Genomic DNA, 13,355 nt, shown 5'->3' on the forward strand with positions numbered 1-13,355 from the left:
CTTAAGTTCATTGTAGACTTTGGCTTTTATTCTGAGGGGGAATAGGAAGCTATTATAGGGCTTTAAACAGAGAAATGACATGACCTGGTTTATGTTTTAAAGGACTTTTGGCTCCTTAGGTTGAGAGAAGACTAGTGGACAAGAACAGCAGCAGGGAGACCAAAGGGGTCTACTGCAACAATGACAGTGGTTCAGGCTGGAATGGGAGTGGACAGGAATGTGAGAGGAGCTGATATATTTTGAAAGTAGAGCCAATAGAATTTCCCAATAGAGTGACTGTGAGGTGTGAGAGTGAAAGAGTAATCATAGCTGCTTCCAAAATTTTTGGCCTGAGCAACTGGAAGGATAGAGTTGCCATCAACTGAAGTGGAGAAGAATAATGCTCAGAGCACACCATCCATGTGGAGAGTCCACATGAAGGGCACAGCTGGGGAGGAGGCAGGGCACCACTCCCACGGATGCTCTGTGGCCAGCACTCCTTGAATTGTGCAACATGGCAGCTCTGCATGTGGAGCAGTATTTTGGGGGGATAAGAAGCATTTCAGTTTGGGATGTGTGAAGACTGAGACATAGAGAAGGCAGTTGAATGTAATAGTTGAGTATTCATTGTACAGGTCATGGTACCAGCACAGTGTGGGGGGTGGAGATACAGTGATGAACAAAAAGAAGGACCCTGACCTTAAGGAGCTTCCATCTTAGTGGAGGAGACACAGAACAACAACAACAACAAAATGTAAAGTTACAGCTGTGACAGTAACTAAGAGGAAGATGCACAGGGAAGAGCTTTGGAACTGGACGTGCAAAGGTTATAGGAACTGAGGAAATGTGGTGAACAGAGGGGTTGAAAGAAGGCTGACGTGACTAGGGAACGTGAGGAAGGTCATGGAAGAGACCAGTCTGAAAGGCCAACAGGAGTGGGACAGAATCTCTCAGGCTGTGTTAAGAACTTCGGCCTCTTATTCATTACTATTTATTTATTTATTATTTTTAAGGTTTATTGAGATATAATTTACAAACAGTATAATTCAGTCTTTTTTCGGCATAGCATTCCATGAACTTTGACCATTATCAAGTTATGGACAATTTCCATCACTTTCATTACAAAGTCCCCCCAATGCCCCTTTGCATTCAGTCCTCTGCCTCCAGCCCCAGGCACTACTGATCTGATTTCCATTTCCAGAATGTCATATTAATGGAACCGTGCTGTTTGTAGCCTTTTGAATATGGCTTCTTTCACTTAATGCTTTTGAGAGTCTTCTACATTGTTGTGTGTATCAGTAGTTTTTTTTTTAAATTGCTGATTAGTGTTCTATTGTATGGATGTTTGTTAATGGGCATTTGTATTATTTCCAGTTTTTGATATTATAAAAGTAGCTATTGCAAACATTAGTGTACAGGTTTTTGTGTGGATGTATATCTTCGTTTATCTTGGGTCAATACCTAGAAGTGAGACTGCTGAGTCTTTTTTTTTTTTAATTTTTTAATTTTTTAATTTTTTACAATAAACTGCATATATTTAGAGTGCACAATTTGGTATCCCAATCTCCCAATTCATTCCCCCCCAACCCTCCCCGCTTTCCCCACTTGGTGTCCATATGTTTGTTCTCTACATCTGTTTCTCTTTTTCTGCCTTGCAAACCGGTGGATTTGTACCATTTTTCTATAGTCCACATATATGTGTTAATATATGATATTTGTTTTTCTCTTTCTGACTCACTTCACTCTGTATGAAAGTCTCTAGGTCCATCCATGTCTCTAAAAATGTCCCAGTTTCATTGCTTTTTACAGCTGAGTAATATTCCATTGTATATATGGACCACATCTTCTTTATCCATTCATCTTTTGATGGCCATTTAGGTTGCTTCCATGTCCTGGCTCTTGTAAATAGTGCTGCAGTGAACATGGGAGTGCATGTGTCTTTTTGAATTATGGTGTTCTCTGGGTATATGCCCAGTAGTGGGATTGCTGGGTCATATGGTAGTTCTATTTTTAGTTTTTTAAGGAACCTTCATACTGTTCTCCATAGTGGCTGTATCAATTTACATTCCCACCAGCAGTGCAAGAGCGTTCCCTTTTCTCCACACCCTCTCCAGCATTTACTGTTTGTAGATTTACTGATGATGCCCATTCTGACTGGTGTGAGGTGATACCTCATTGTCATTTTGATTTGCATTTCTCTAATAATTAGTGATGTTGAGAAGCTTTTCATGTGCCTCTTGGCCATCCATATGTCTTCTTTGGAGAAATGCCTATTTAGGTCTTCTGCCCATTTTTTGATTGGGTTCCTTATTTTTTTGATATTGAGCTGGATAAACTTTATATATTTTGGAGGTTAATCCTTTGTCTGTTGATTCATTTGCAAATATTTTCTCCCATTCTCAGGGTTGTCTTTTCGTGTTGCTTTTAGTTTCCTTTGCTGTGCAGAAGCTTTGAAGTTTCATTAGGTCCCACTTATTTATTTTTGGTTTTGTTTCCATTACTCTAGGGGGTGGGTCAAAAAAGATCTTGCTGTGATTTATGTCGAAGAGTGTTCTTCCTATGTTTTCCTCTAGGAGTTTTATAGTGTCTGGCCTTCCATTTAGGTCTTTAATCCATTTTGAGTTGATTTTTGTGTATGGTGTTAGGAAGTGTTCTAATTTCATTCTTTTACATGTAGCTGTCCAATTTTCCCAGCACCACGTATTGAAGAGGCTGCCTTTACTCCATCGTATATCCTTGCCTCCTTTGTCATAGATTAGTTGACCGTAGTTTATCTCTGGGCTTTCTATCCTGTTCCATTGATCTATATTTCTGTTTTTGTGCCAGTACCATACTGTCTTGATCACTGTAGCCTTGTAGTATAGCCTGAAGTCAGGAAGCCTGATTCCCCCAACTCCGTCTTTCCTTCTCAAGAGTGCTGAGACTGCTGAGTCTTAGGGTAAGTGTAGGTTTACCTTCATAAGAAACTGCCAAACTGTTTTCCTAAGTGGCTATAACATTTTGCATTTCTACCAACAATGTGTGAGAGTTCTTGTTGTCCCATATCTTTGCTAGCACTTGGTATTGTATTTTTTATTTGAGCCTTTCTAATAGGTGTGTAGAGGGATCTCACTGTAGGTTTTGTTTTTTTGTTTTGTTTTATTTATTGCCATGCCAGTGATATATATATATATTTTTTAATTGAAGTATAGTTGATTTACAATGTTGTGTTAGTTTCTAGTGTACAGCAAAGTGATTCAGTTATATGTATATATTCTTTTTCATATTCTTTTCCATTATGGTTTATCATGGGATATTGAATATAATTCCCTATGCTATATAGTAGGACCTTGTTGTTTATCCATTCTATATATAATAGTTTGCATCTGCTAGACCCAAGTTCCCAATTCAGACTCCCCTGCCCCTCCCCCTTCACTGTAGTTTTAATGTCTTTGCCTAATAATTAATGGTGCTGAGCATATTTTCATGGATTTATTTAAGTATCCAAATCTTTTGCCCATTTAAAAATTGTTTTGTTTTCTTATTATTGAATTTTGGCAGTTCTTTGTACATTCTGATTTCTAGTCTTTTTATCAGATGTATTATATCTGATATATATCTTGGGATATATCAACACATATGTAAAATATATATGTATATAAATCTACATATACATTTTGGGAGATGCATTTTCTCCCAAGCTGTGTCTTGTCTTTTCATTATCTTAAATAACTTTTTGTTTTTATCAGAGCATGCATGACCTGGTTTCTCGTGTCTCTTCCCTTTTTTCTCTATTACGCTCACTTCCTCAACCCAGCCTTTGAACATAATGTAAACAAGAACTTGGGCTAGCTCACTACCCAAACTTCCTTCTTCCCTTCCCTCTTCCCCATAATTAAAGAAGAGCCTAAATTGCTCCTGAGTAGTTTTTGGATTCTATAATCATTCATTCACAGACACATTATTTATATCTATTAAAATACCAAACTTCCGCTGCAAATATGGGAATTAACACTCCATAAACATTAACATTCAAAGGTGAATGTTTATGATTTAGACCTGAAAGACAGACCTAGATGGGTACATGTTTAGATTACTGAAATGAAAAAAAAATCATACTTCACTGTTTCCCAGCCTAATTAATTTAAACGATAATCCAAAGTTAAAACAGAGGCAGAAGTGTGTTCACTTCTAATTCAATCAACCTATCAGTCTTTTCTTTTCCTTCTCATTAAAAATACAAACAAAACTTTACTGATTTATTCTTTGTGCCAGGCTTGGAGCTAGGCATTGGGGACACAGATATGGGTAAGACTTCCTGCCTTGAGGACTCAGATCAGGGGGAGGGGGACCCTTCAACTGATAGTTATAGAACAATTTAAGTGCTATTGTGGAGGCATAGTCCAGGCTTATTGAGAACCTGATAAATATCGACTCTGCTTTAAGTGCTTTTCACCTGTTAACCATTTAATCCTATTACAATCCTTTGAGTTTGGTTCAATAATTGTCCCCCTTTTACAGATAAGGAAGCTGAGGCACAGGAAGGTTATAGTCATGCAGGTAGAAAGTGATGGAAGTATGTGCAAAATAGTGTGGAATTACTGAGAAGTAAGGACTACCTCTGCCTGAGGTGCTTGAAGAAAACCTAGCTGGGCTTTCAAAGGACAATGAACTTTGAAAGAGAAGGGGACAAGTTTTCCAGCACTTCTGCAAAGGGGAAGCACTCATGCTAAGGCACAGACCTTGTGAAGGTGAATGTGGGGATCTGGGAAACAGCAAGTAGAGGGGCTGCTGCTCCTGGGTTGCAGGAGGCAGAGAATGTCTTCATCTTTCGTTGTTATGCACAGTTGGGGATAGTAAAAAAAATCAGAGACTTTGAGGGCCTGGCAGGAACCGTAGAGCTTTTCCTCCCTTTCACTTATACAGGTAAGGAGACTGAGACCCAGAGAGCTCCAGTGATTTTCCTAAATTCCCTAGGCTGAGAACACCATTCTTTCTTTCCTTTTTTTTTTCTGTTGTACTAATGTAAGGGATTCTGCGGGATGAGTGATTAGGTGTCAAGGTGAAGGGGTGGTTTCCAGGGCATCAGATCTTGGCATCACCTTCCCTGTGGTAATCTGCCCCAGGGCTGGTCTCAGCTTCCTTTCCAATTTCTAAGGAAACCACCTGCTGGCACCGGCCCCAAGAAGGTCACTGACCTTCCTGTTTCTAACTTTTTTTCCAGTCTTTCTGGCCACCTGCTGACCTCCTGGTCAGTAGCTGTGTGGATTGATCTGTCTGACCCTAAGGCATGCGCTGGCCCCACTGGGAGGACCACTGGACCGACACTCTTCCCTGTCCCTTTGGAGTCATCCTTAGACAACTGGGAAGGACGAGTTCATTCCACTTCTTTGGGGTGGGATGAAATAGTTTTTACTTCTTTCCTTTAGTCTTTACCTGTTTCCTCGTCTAAATGTAAAGCAACGAAAAATTTCTGTTTCATATGCACAACTCGGGTTTGGCATTGAAGTTGCTATCTTAGGGAAAAAGCTGTAGCACTTCTGACATTTCTTATTCTTCTGTGATTCACTCATGTGATTAGGAAGGTTGTGTTATCAGAATTTATTGATAAAAATGAAGTTGATGATATAGTAAACGAGAAGAAAGCCAGCACAAAATAATATGAAGTGTACTATTGTTCTGTGTGTTTCCAAATACTGAAAAAAGTTTGGAAAGAAATATGTGAAAATGTTAAAAGTGATTATATTGAGGTTAGAGTATGTTGATGATCTCTCTTTTTTTGCTTTTCTATATTTTCTAAATTTTCTACTATGTGCCCATATTATTCATGAATGCAGAAAAACAAGAAAGAAAAAAATTTTTTTGGTGGGGGTAGTTACTAATATCAGGCAAAGCAAATAGCTCAAACGCACACCTGTGATAGTCTTTCCTAGAACTAGGGTGATAATCCATTCTCTGATTTTCCTTGTCAGCCCAAGATTTCATTATTTCGCAGTGTAAGTTGTTAATATATAATTCCTTAAGGCGGGGAGGTGGGTGGATGAGGAAGCAAACTTCAACGCCAGTAAAACAAGGCATGCAGCCTTTTTCCCTTGTCCCTTTGTCTCCTGGCCCCTGTGTTCCCAGTCTTTTGTTGTTCTCTGTGAGGACTTTGATTCAGGATTTAAAGAAAAACAAGTGCCAACCCTCTGCGCGCCCTCTGGTGTCCCAGTGAGGTATAGCCCGACAGTAACCTACAAAGATCACGGCCATTTCACATTGTGCTGTCCCCACAGGGTGATGCTGCAGACGAGAATGTCTGGAATCTTAGAGGAAGGAATCACATACCAACAAGCCTGGCAGGTTTAGTCTTTGAAACCATTGGTGTGGAAAGTGATTTTTAAAAAACAAAGTAGTGTATCTGGGTATTTTTTAAAAATCTAGTAATAAAGTAAATTCTCAAAGCATTTGGCACAGGTTTCTGTGTTCTAAGACTAAGAAAGTCAAATTTTGTTCTATAATTAAAACCTAAGTCAGTACTTTGGGTTGAGTGCAAATAAGTTAGATGAAAGGGGTCTGGATACCTGGGCTTCAGCTTGACCACATAATGATTTCTGCCACTTCGAGGTTTGTCAACATAATGTGAGAGTTGATACTGAAGGTCCTTTTCATCTATAATTTACTTCTTTGTAAACATCAAACTACATGTTTTTAAAAAGTATATTTCCATTAAAAAGCAAGCCAACCAACCAACCAATTTAGACAAAGAATATTTTTGTGTTAGGTGTTTAAGGATTGATGGGGTCCCAGGCTTTACAGTCTTATTTGAATAGATGTTGAGAGGACAAAACTTTACTTCTACCCTCTTAGGGTCTCTTTTGGGCCTTAGAATTAAACTGACATAAGACATATTAAGAGGAGAAAAGCATACAGATTTTACATGTACCTGGGAACCCGCATAGGAAAATGAAGAACATGGAAGCGGCAAAATCTGAATATTTTTATACTAGGTTGAACAAAGAGAGGCAACTGTGGACAGGGAATCAAAATACATGGGGAGGCCAAAGAAAGATGGGAGTTATTTTAACAAAGTCTATTTGTACAGAATTTTCTCGGTCTTGACGCCTCACCACTGGTGATAAGGATGTTTCTTTCCTCCTGGTATAGGGAGGACATGTTTTCACGTGGAATTTTATCCCTTGCTTTCAAGAAGAAGAAAGGAGAGGTCAGAGCTCCTTTCTCCCCTGCTGTTTTTCAAGTAAAAATCTCAAAATAGTACTTATGCCAAAGTGACATATTTGGGCTGGCATATTGTGAAATAGTATTAAATTACATAGTAGGAAATTTAAAAAGTTCCAAAGGGTATACAGAGGAAAATCTCTCTCCCATCTTTGACCCACAGCTATAATTCTCAAGTGATGTTAGGATTGGTCTGGTAGCTCAACAAGGTTGTCAGGAGCTCTAGGTTCTTTCCTCTGGGTCTTCTTTTCTGCAATCTTTAGCAAATTGATTTTTCTTTTCATGCTTGTCACCTCACGGTTACAACATGGCTGCTGCAGCTCTGGGCATTATGGCCACTTTCAAGGCTGGAGCGTGAGGAGAGGCAGCTCCAGTAAACTCTTCGTTTGAATTTGTGCCTTAAGAAAGCTTCTCCAGAAGCACTCTGGCCATTGTTTCCCCAGGTGTCTTTATTAGGTCACCAGCAGTCCAGGAAAGTAACTATCTAGCAAAAATGGGTAGTGATTACAATATTCGTTTTAGTATTCTAGTGTTCTGTGCTGTTTTTAAGAACTGAAATCTGTTAGTATAATACTGTTTTTCTTTAATTTAACAATATGTTTTAATCAGTTTTATGTCTGGAGATATGCCTGGAAAATGATACACTGCGTTAAAATTTCAGATCAAACAAAGGTGCAGATGTTTTGAGAGCATTCTGTCTACATCCTTCTTCTATTTCAAGTTCTTTCAAGGTATCTTACTGACTTAATTCCAGTCTTCCTCATAATTAAAGAGGTTGAGTGTCTTTTCATATGTATTTGTCATTTGTACGTTCTCCATAGCTCGTTTGGGTCTGACTTTTCTGCCAGAGTTTCCTGGTGGAATTATTTTGGAACAGCGACTGAGATGGTTGTGACATCATCATGATTTCAGGATTACTCGGAGTGACCATATTTCCCACTTTGCTTGGGACAGTCCTAGTTTGTGCCTGTTTGTCCCAGTGTATTTTATTAATAGCATTCCACTCACTTTCAAAAGTGTCTCGATTTGGATGAAAAATTATATGGCTACCTATTTCTTAAAATATACATCAAAACGCCACAGTTACCATTTTGCTCTGGACTTTCAATCAGTAGGTGCAGGATTATCAGGAAGGCTGGAGTTTGGTCAGCCTCATTCGCTGCTGTATCCCTAGAGCCCAGAACAGTGCCTAGTATAGAGTAAGTATGAATGAGTCAGTAAATAAACTTAGTGCTTGGAGCTTGGCCCATTGCCACCTGAGCACCTGGACTCTGTTAGCAAGGAACATGGAGGAGTGATTATCGGGTGTAAACTAATGGTGCCTGCCAAAACATGGATTTTAGATTTTGATAGATATTGTCAAATTGCTCTCTACAGGGATTGAGCCAGTTTACACTCCCACCAGCAGTATGTGAGAGCATCTGTTTCTCTAACCTTCATCCACATGGTGTTATCAAAATTTGTATCTGCCAATCTGGTAGTTTTAATTTACGTTTCCCTTATTATGGAGAAGGTTGAGCATATTTTCATATGTTTAAAAACCATTTGGAATTCCTTTCCTGGGAACTGTCTGTTCATTTTGTTTGCCCACTTTCGATTGAGTTATTGGTCTTTTTCTTATCAATTTGTAGGAATGCAAATAGTTGTTCCCAGTTTTTCATGTCTTTTGAGTTGGTTTTTTGTGTTTTTTTTTCCTGAGCAGAATTTAAAAAATGTATTCAGACATAGCTTTCCTTTTCCTTTCCTCCTATGTTTTATGTCATGCTCACCAAAGCTTTCCCTACTCCCAGATTACAAAATAATCCTCCTGTATTTTCATCTCATACTTTTAGGTTTTCATTGTTTCACATGTAAATCTTGATCCACCTGGAGTTTATTTTGGTGTAAGATTTGAGGTATTCCAAAAGAGTTCCCAGATCTAATTCCAATTTGTGTGTGGAGGCTTCCCCGCATCAACAAGCAATTCTTGGATGCCAGCCGGGTGTCTGAGAATTCAACTCAATTCTGACGCTATTGACCTAGAGACAGAAGCAGATTCCACAGGTAAAGGGCTCATTCCCACAAGATGTAAATCGAGGTTGTTACCTTTGCTTCTGACCAAACTGTTATAAATCGGAGGTTCCTATGACCCCCTCCTCAGGGTTAATTAATTTGCTAGAATGGCTCACAGAGCCCAGGAAAACCCACTTACTCACTACATTACCAATTTATTATAAAAGGATATTAAAGGATACAAATCAACAGCCAGATGAAGAGATACCTAGGGCAAGGAATGGGGAAAGGGCATGTAGCTTCCATGCCCTCTCCAGGGGCGCAACTCTCCCCAATTTCCCCCTGTTCATCAACCCCAAAGCTCTTTAAACCCTGTCCTTCTGGGGTTTTATGGAGGCTTCATTACACAGGCACAACTGATTAAATCATTGACCATTGGTGATTGATTCAACCTCCAGCCCCTCTCTCTTCCTGGGAGGTCAGGTGGGTGAGACAAAGTTCCAACCCTCTAAGCACATGGTTGGTTCTCTTGACAAGCAGCCCCCACCCTTGGGAGGAATCCAGAAGTCACCTACCCTGAAGCCTTTTCAGGGACTGAGGACCAGAGACCAAATATCCCATTGCTCTTGCTGCTCAGGAAATTCCAAGGGTTTTGAAATCTGTAAGCCAGGAACTGTGGACGAAGACCAAATATATATGAGAAGTGTAAATCATAATATTGCAGGTATGGATCCAATCTAATATTGTTTATTGAGTATTCCACCTTTTTCTCATAATGGAAACTCTGGATTTTAGGGACTCCATTTCCTATGGAATCCATTTAACATTCTGGTAAAATTTAGGGAAAGGCATTCAAGGGCAAAGCAGTCAGGATGAAAATTTAATCTTTAGTTTCATGTCTTTATACCTGTTCATTTTATAATAACACTACCTTTTGCTAAACACTTATGTGTGGAGGGTAATACACACAGAAGGCTGTATGAAATATATATGTAGGGTTTAAGAATACCAATAAAATGATACTTGTGTCCCTGTTACCTGGGTTAGCAAGTGAAACATTGCAACAATGTGAAATTCTCTGTGTGCTCTTCTTTAATCAAGTTCTCCACCCCATCCTCAAGAGGTAACCATTAGCCTGATACATATATATAATGACATATATATATGTAATTATTTCTTGCTTTGCTTTACACTTTTCCCAGCTATAAGTATCCTTAGGTTAGGTAATATATCGTTCAAATTTTTGACGACTGAGTATTAAGCACAACCATTGTGGCAGGTTCTCGGAAGGTAAGCTGAACAGATCCCCAGGTCAAGTTTGTCTTCAGCACTTCTGAGAGAATCCAAGAGCTCCTTCTGGAAAGTCAGGGGTCAGATCAAGAGTGAGTTCTGGGAAACAAGATATGGAACAGTTGGACCATCTGGTGGAGCTGTAGTTTGGGTCAGGTGACAGACATCTGCGGAAATATAGTCAGGCGATGGATGGCTCTCTGTCTGGTGCTTTCCTGCCTCTAAGGCCCCTCTCCTACTCTCTAGAGGAAATCAAAACTGACCCCTTCTGTGCGGTGAAGGGAATTTCCTCAGCTCATGCAAACTGCAGACCATGGTGAGTGTGTTCATTTTCTGTTGTCATGTAACAAATTCCCACAAATGCAACAGCTTAAAACAACACACATTTATTATCCCACAAATTTCCACAGGCTAGGAATCCAGCACATTTTAGCTGGCTCCTCTGCTCGGCGATATCATAAGGCTGAAATCAAGGTGTCAAATGGCTGTCTCCTCACCTGGAGGCTTTGGTTGGGGAAAGCTCCATTTCCACGTTCCCTCAGGTTGTTCGCAGAATTCATTTCCTTGCAGCTGTAGGACTGAAATTCCCATTGGCTTGCTGGCTGTCAGTGGGGACTGCTCTCAACTCTCAGAGGTGGCCCTCAGGTCCTCCAGCAGTTGGGATTAAAGGCATTGTCTCATTTTGGGTGCTGAGCTTTTCCATGGTTTGCAGGTGAAGTCCTGTGAATCACGGCTTCCAGAGGCTCCTCCCCTGACTTTCACACCCCCAAGCCTTCGTTGTATAAGCCTCTGATTCCCTCTGTTGAAATGCTTCTATTTGTGTACCTAGAATGGATTCTGTTTTCTTGGCCAAACCCTGACCGGTACAGTTGCTTTGCTTTCAGCATTGCTGTTTAGAAATCTGAAACCATTTTGATTCCAATATCGAATATATGTGATCCCTTTTTTTTTCTCTGGGGGCTGGTAGAATCATCTCTTTGACCCTCATTGTTTTGAAATTGCACAGTGGTGTGTCATGAGTGGTTCTGTTTTCATCCATGGGGTATGGCTTCCAGAGAGTCCTTTCAATCTGGTGCTTTATGCCCTGTGGTTCTAGGACATTTTTCTGAATTATTTTCTTCTATTTATTTTCTTTGTTTTATCTTCCTGGAGCTCCTCTTATCTGGATGCTGGACTTCTTGGGCTAGTTCTCTAATTTAAAATTTTTCTCATAGCTTTGTCTTTTTGCTTCATTTTGGGGAGATGTCTACAAATTTATCTTCTGTTTTTTTTGTTTTGTGTTTGGTTTTTTTTGGCCATGCCATGTGGCATGCAGGATCTTAGGATCAAACCCGTGTCTCCTACAGTGGAAGCTTGGAGTCCTAACCACTGGACGGCAGGGAATTCCCTATCCTCTGGTTTTTAATTCTGTTAGCATATGTTACAATTTTCAAATACTCATTTAAAAAGAATGTATTTTATTGAAGCGTAGTAGACTTACAATGTAGTTAATTTCTGCTGTACAGCAAAGTGATTTAGTTATACCTATCATACATTCTTTTCCATTGTGGTTTATCACAGGATATTGAATATAGTTCCCTGTGCTATACAGTAAGACCTTGTTGTTTATCCATTCTATGTATAATAGTTCGCATCTGCTAACACCAAATGCCCAAGCCATCCCTCCCCCTCCCCCTTGGCAACAGCAAGTCTGTTCTCTTTGTGAGTCTGTTTCTCTTTTGTAGATAAGTTCATTTGTGTTGTATTTTAGATTCCACATGTAAGTGATATCGTATGGTATTTGCCTTTCTCTTTCCGACTTCATCAAGTGCTCATTCTTATAATCAGATTATACTTTTTTTTTTTTTTTTTTGCTGTGCCCTCTGACATGCCGGATCTTAGTTCTCTGACCAGGGATCGAACCCGTGCCCCCTGCATTGGGAGTGCAGAGTCTTAACCACTGGACCACCAGGGAAGTCCCTCAGATTATACTTTTTTGGGTTTTTTTTTGTGTTTTTTTGGCCATGCCTTGAGGCTTGTGGGATCTTAGTTCCCTGACTAGGGATTGAATCCATGCACCTCTGCAGTGGAAGCTCAGAGTCTTAACTACTGGACTGCCAGTGAGTTCCCAGATTATACTTTTAAAGTAGCATTTAGTTCTTGTTTTATGGAAACAAAATATTTTCTTTTCTCTCTGAGAATATTAGAGAGTTGCTTAGAAGTTTTCCTCTCCTTTCTGTTTCCTTCAAGTTGCTTCTCCTTCTGTTTGTTTGGTTTCCAGTGTCTATGTTAGGGGCTTTTCTCAGATGATTGGAAATCCTGGGTTGTCCGCTCCTGATTAAGAGTGAGAACCCAAAAGATAATTTGCAGTTTTGAGAGTGTGGGTAAACTTGTTCACTTTAGGAGCCCCACTGTAGGTGTCCTGAATGACTAACCTCTATCCCCTTGATGGTATCTTTAGTTCTTTCTTCTTAGGCTACTTAAATTACTTGGAAAGTGTTTCAGTTATCTACGAGTATCTGGAGGATTAGGATCTAGTTGCCAGTGTTTTAGGGAGCCAAATGAGAAAAGAGAGCTGAGGGTCTCCGCATTCAGCTTTCAGTGAGCATAGTGTTACTTAATACACCTGATTTCAGTACAGTATCCATAATTTAAACAGTCTTCAAGTCCAGAGAACACTATTTTACCTTCTCTAGGGAATAAACCATCAGTTTGTTTTTTTTTAAAGGTGGTGAGTGTGGGTGGGGTAGAGACACAGTGTGCACTTTATTTTTTAAAATTTATTTATTTGTTTATTTATTGGCTGTGTCGGGTCTTGGTTGCTGCACACGGGCTTTCTCTAGTTGCGGTGAGCTGGGGCTACTCTTCTTTGTGGTGTGTGGGCTCCTCATTGCCATGGCTTCTCTTGTTGCAGAGCA

At 39.8% G+C, this 13,355-nt stretch overlaps 1 long non-coding RNA gene across 2 annotated transcripts in view; it reads left to right on the forward strand.

Annotated features, from left to right (window-relative positions):
* The window catches only part of LOC130857016 (uncharacterized), a 47,592-nt gene that overhangs the window by 2,609 nt on the left and 31,628 nt on the right, over nucleotides 1–13,355 (forward strand). The gene's annotated exons all lie outside the window — the stretch shown is intronic.

The sequence above is a fragment of the Hippopotamus amphibius genome, chromosome 7, assembly GCF_030028045.1.
Source record: "Hippopotamus amphibius kiboko isolate mHipAmp2 chromosome 7, mHipAmp2.hap2, whole genome shotgun sequence".
In the NCBI taxonomy this organism is placed as follows: Eukaryota; Metazoa; Chordata; class Mammalia; order Artiodactyla; family Hippopotamidae; genus Hippopotamus; species Hippopotamus amphibius.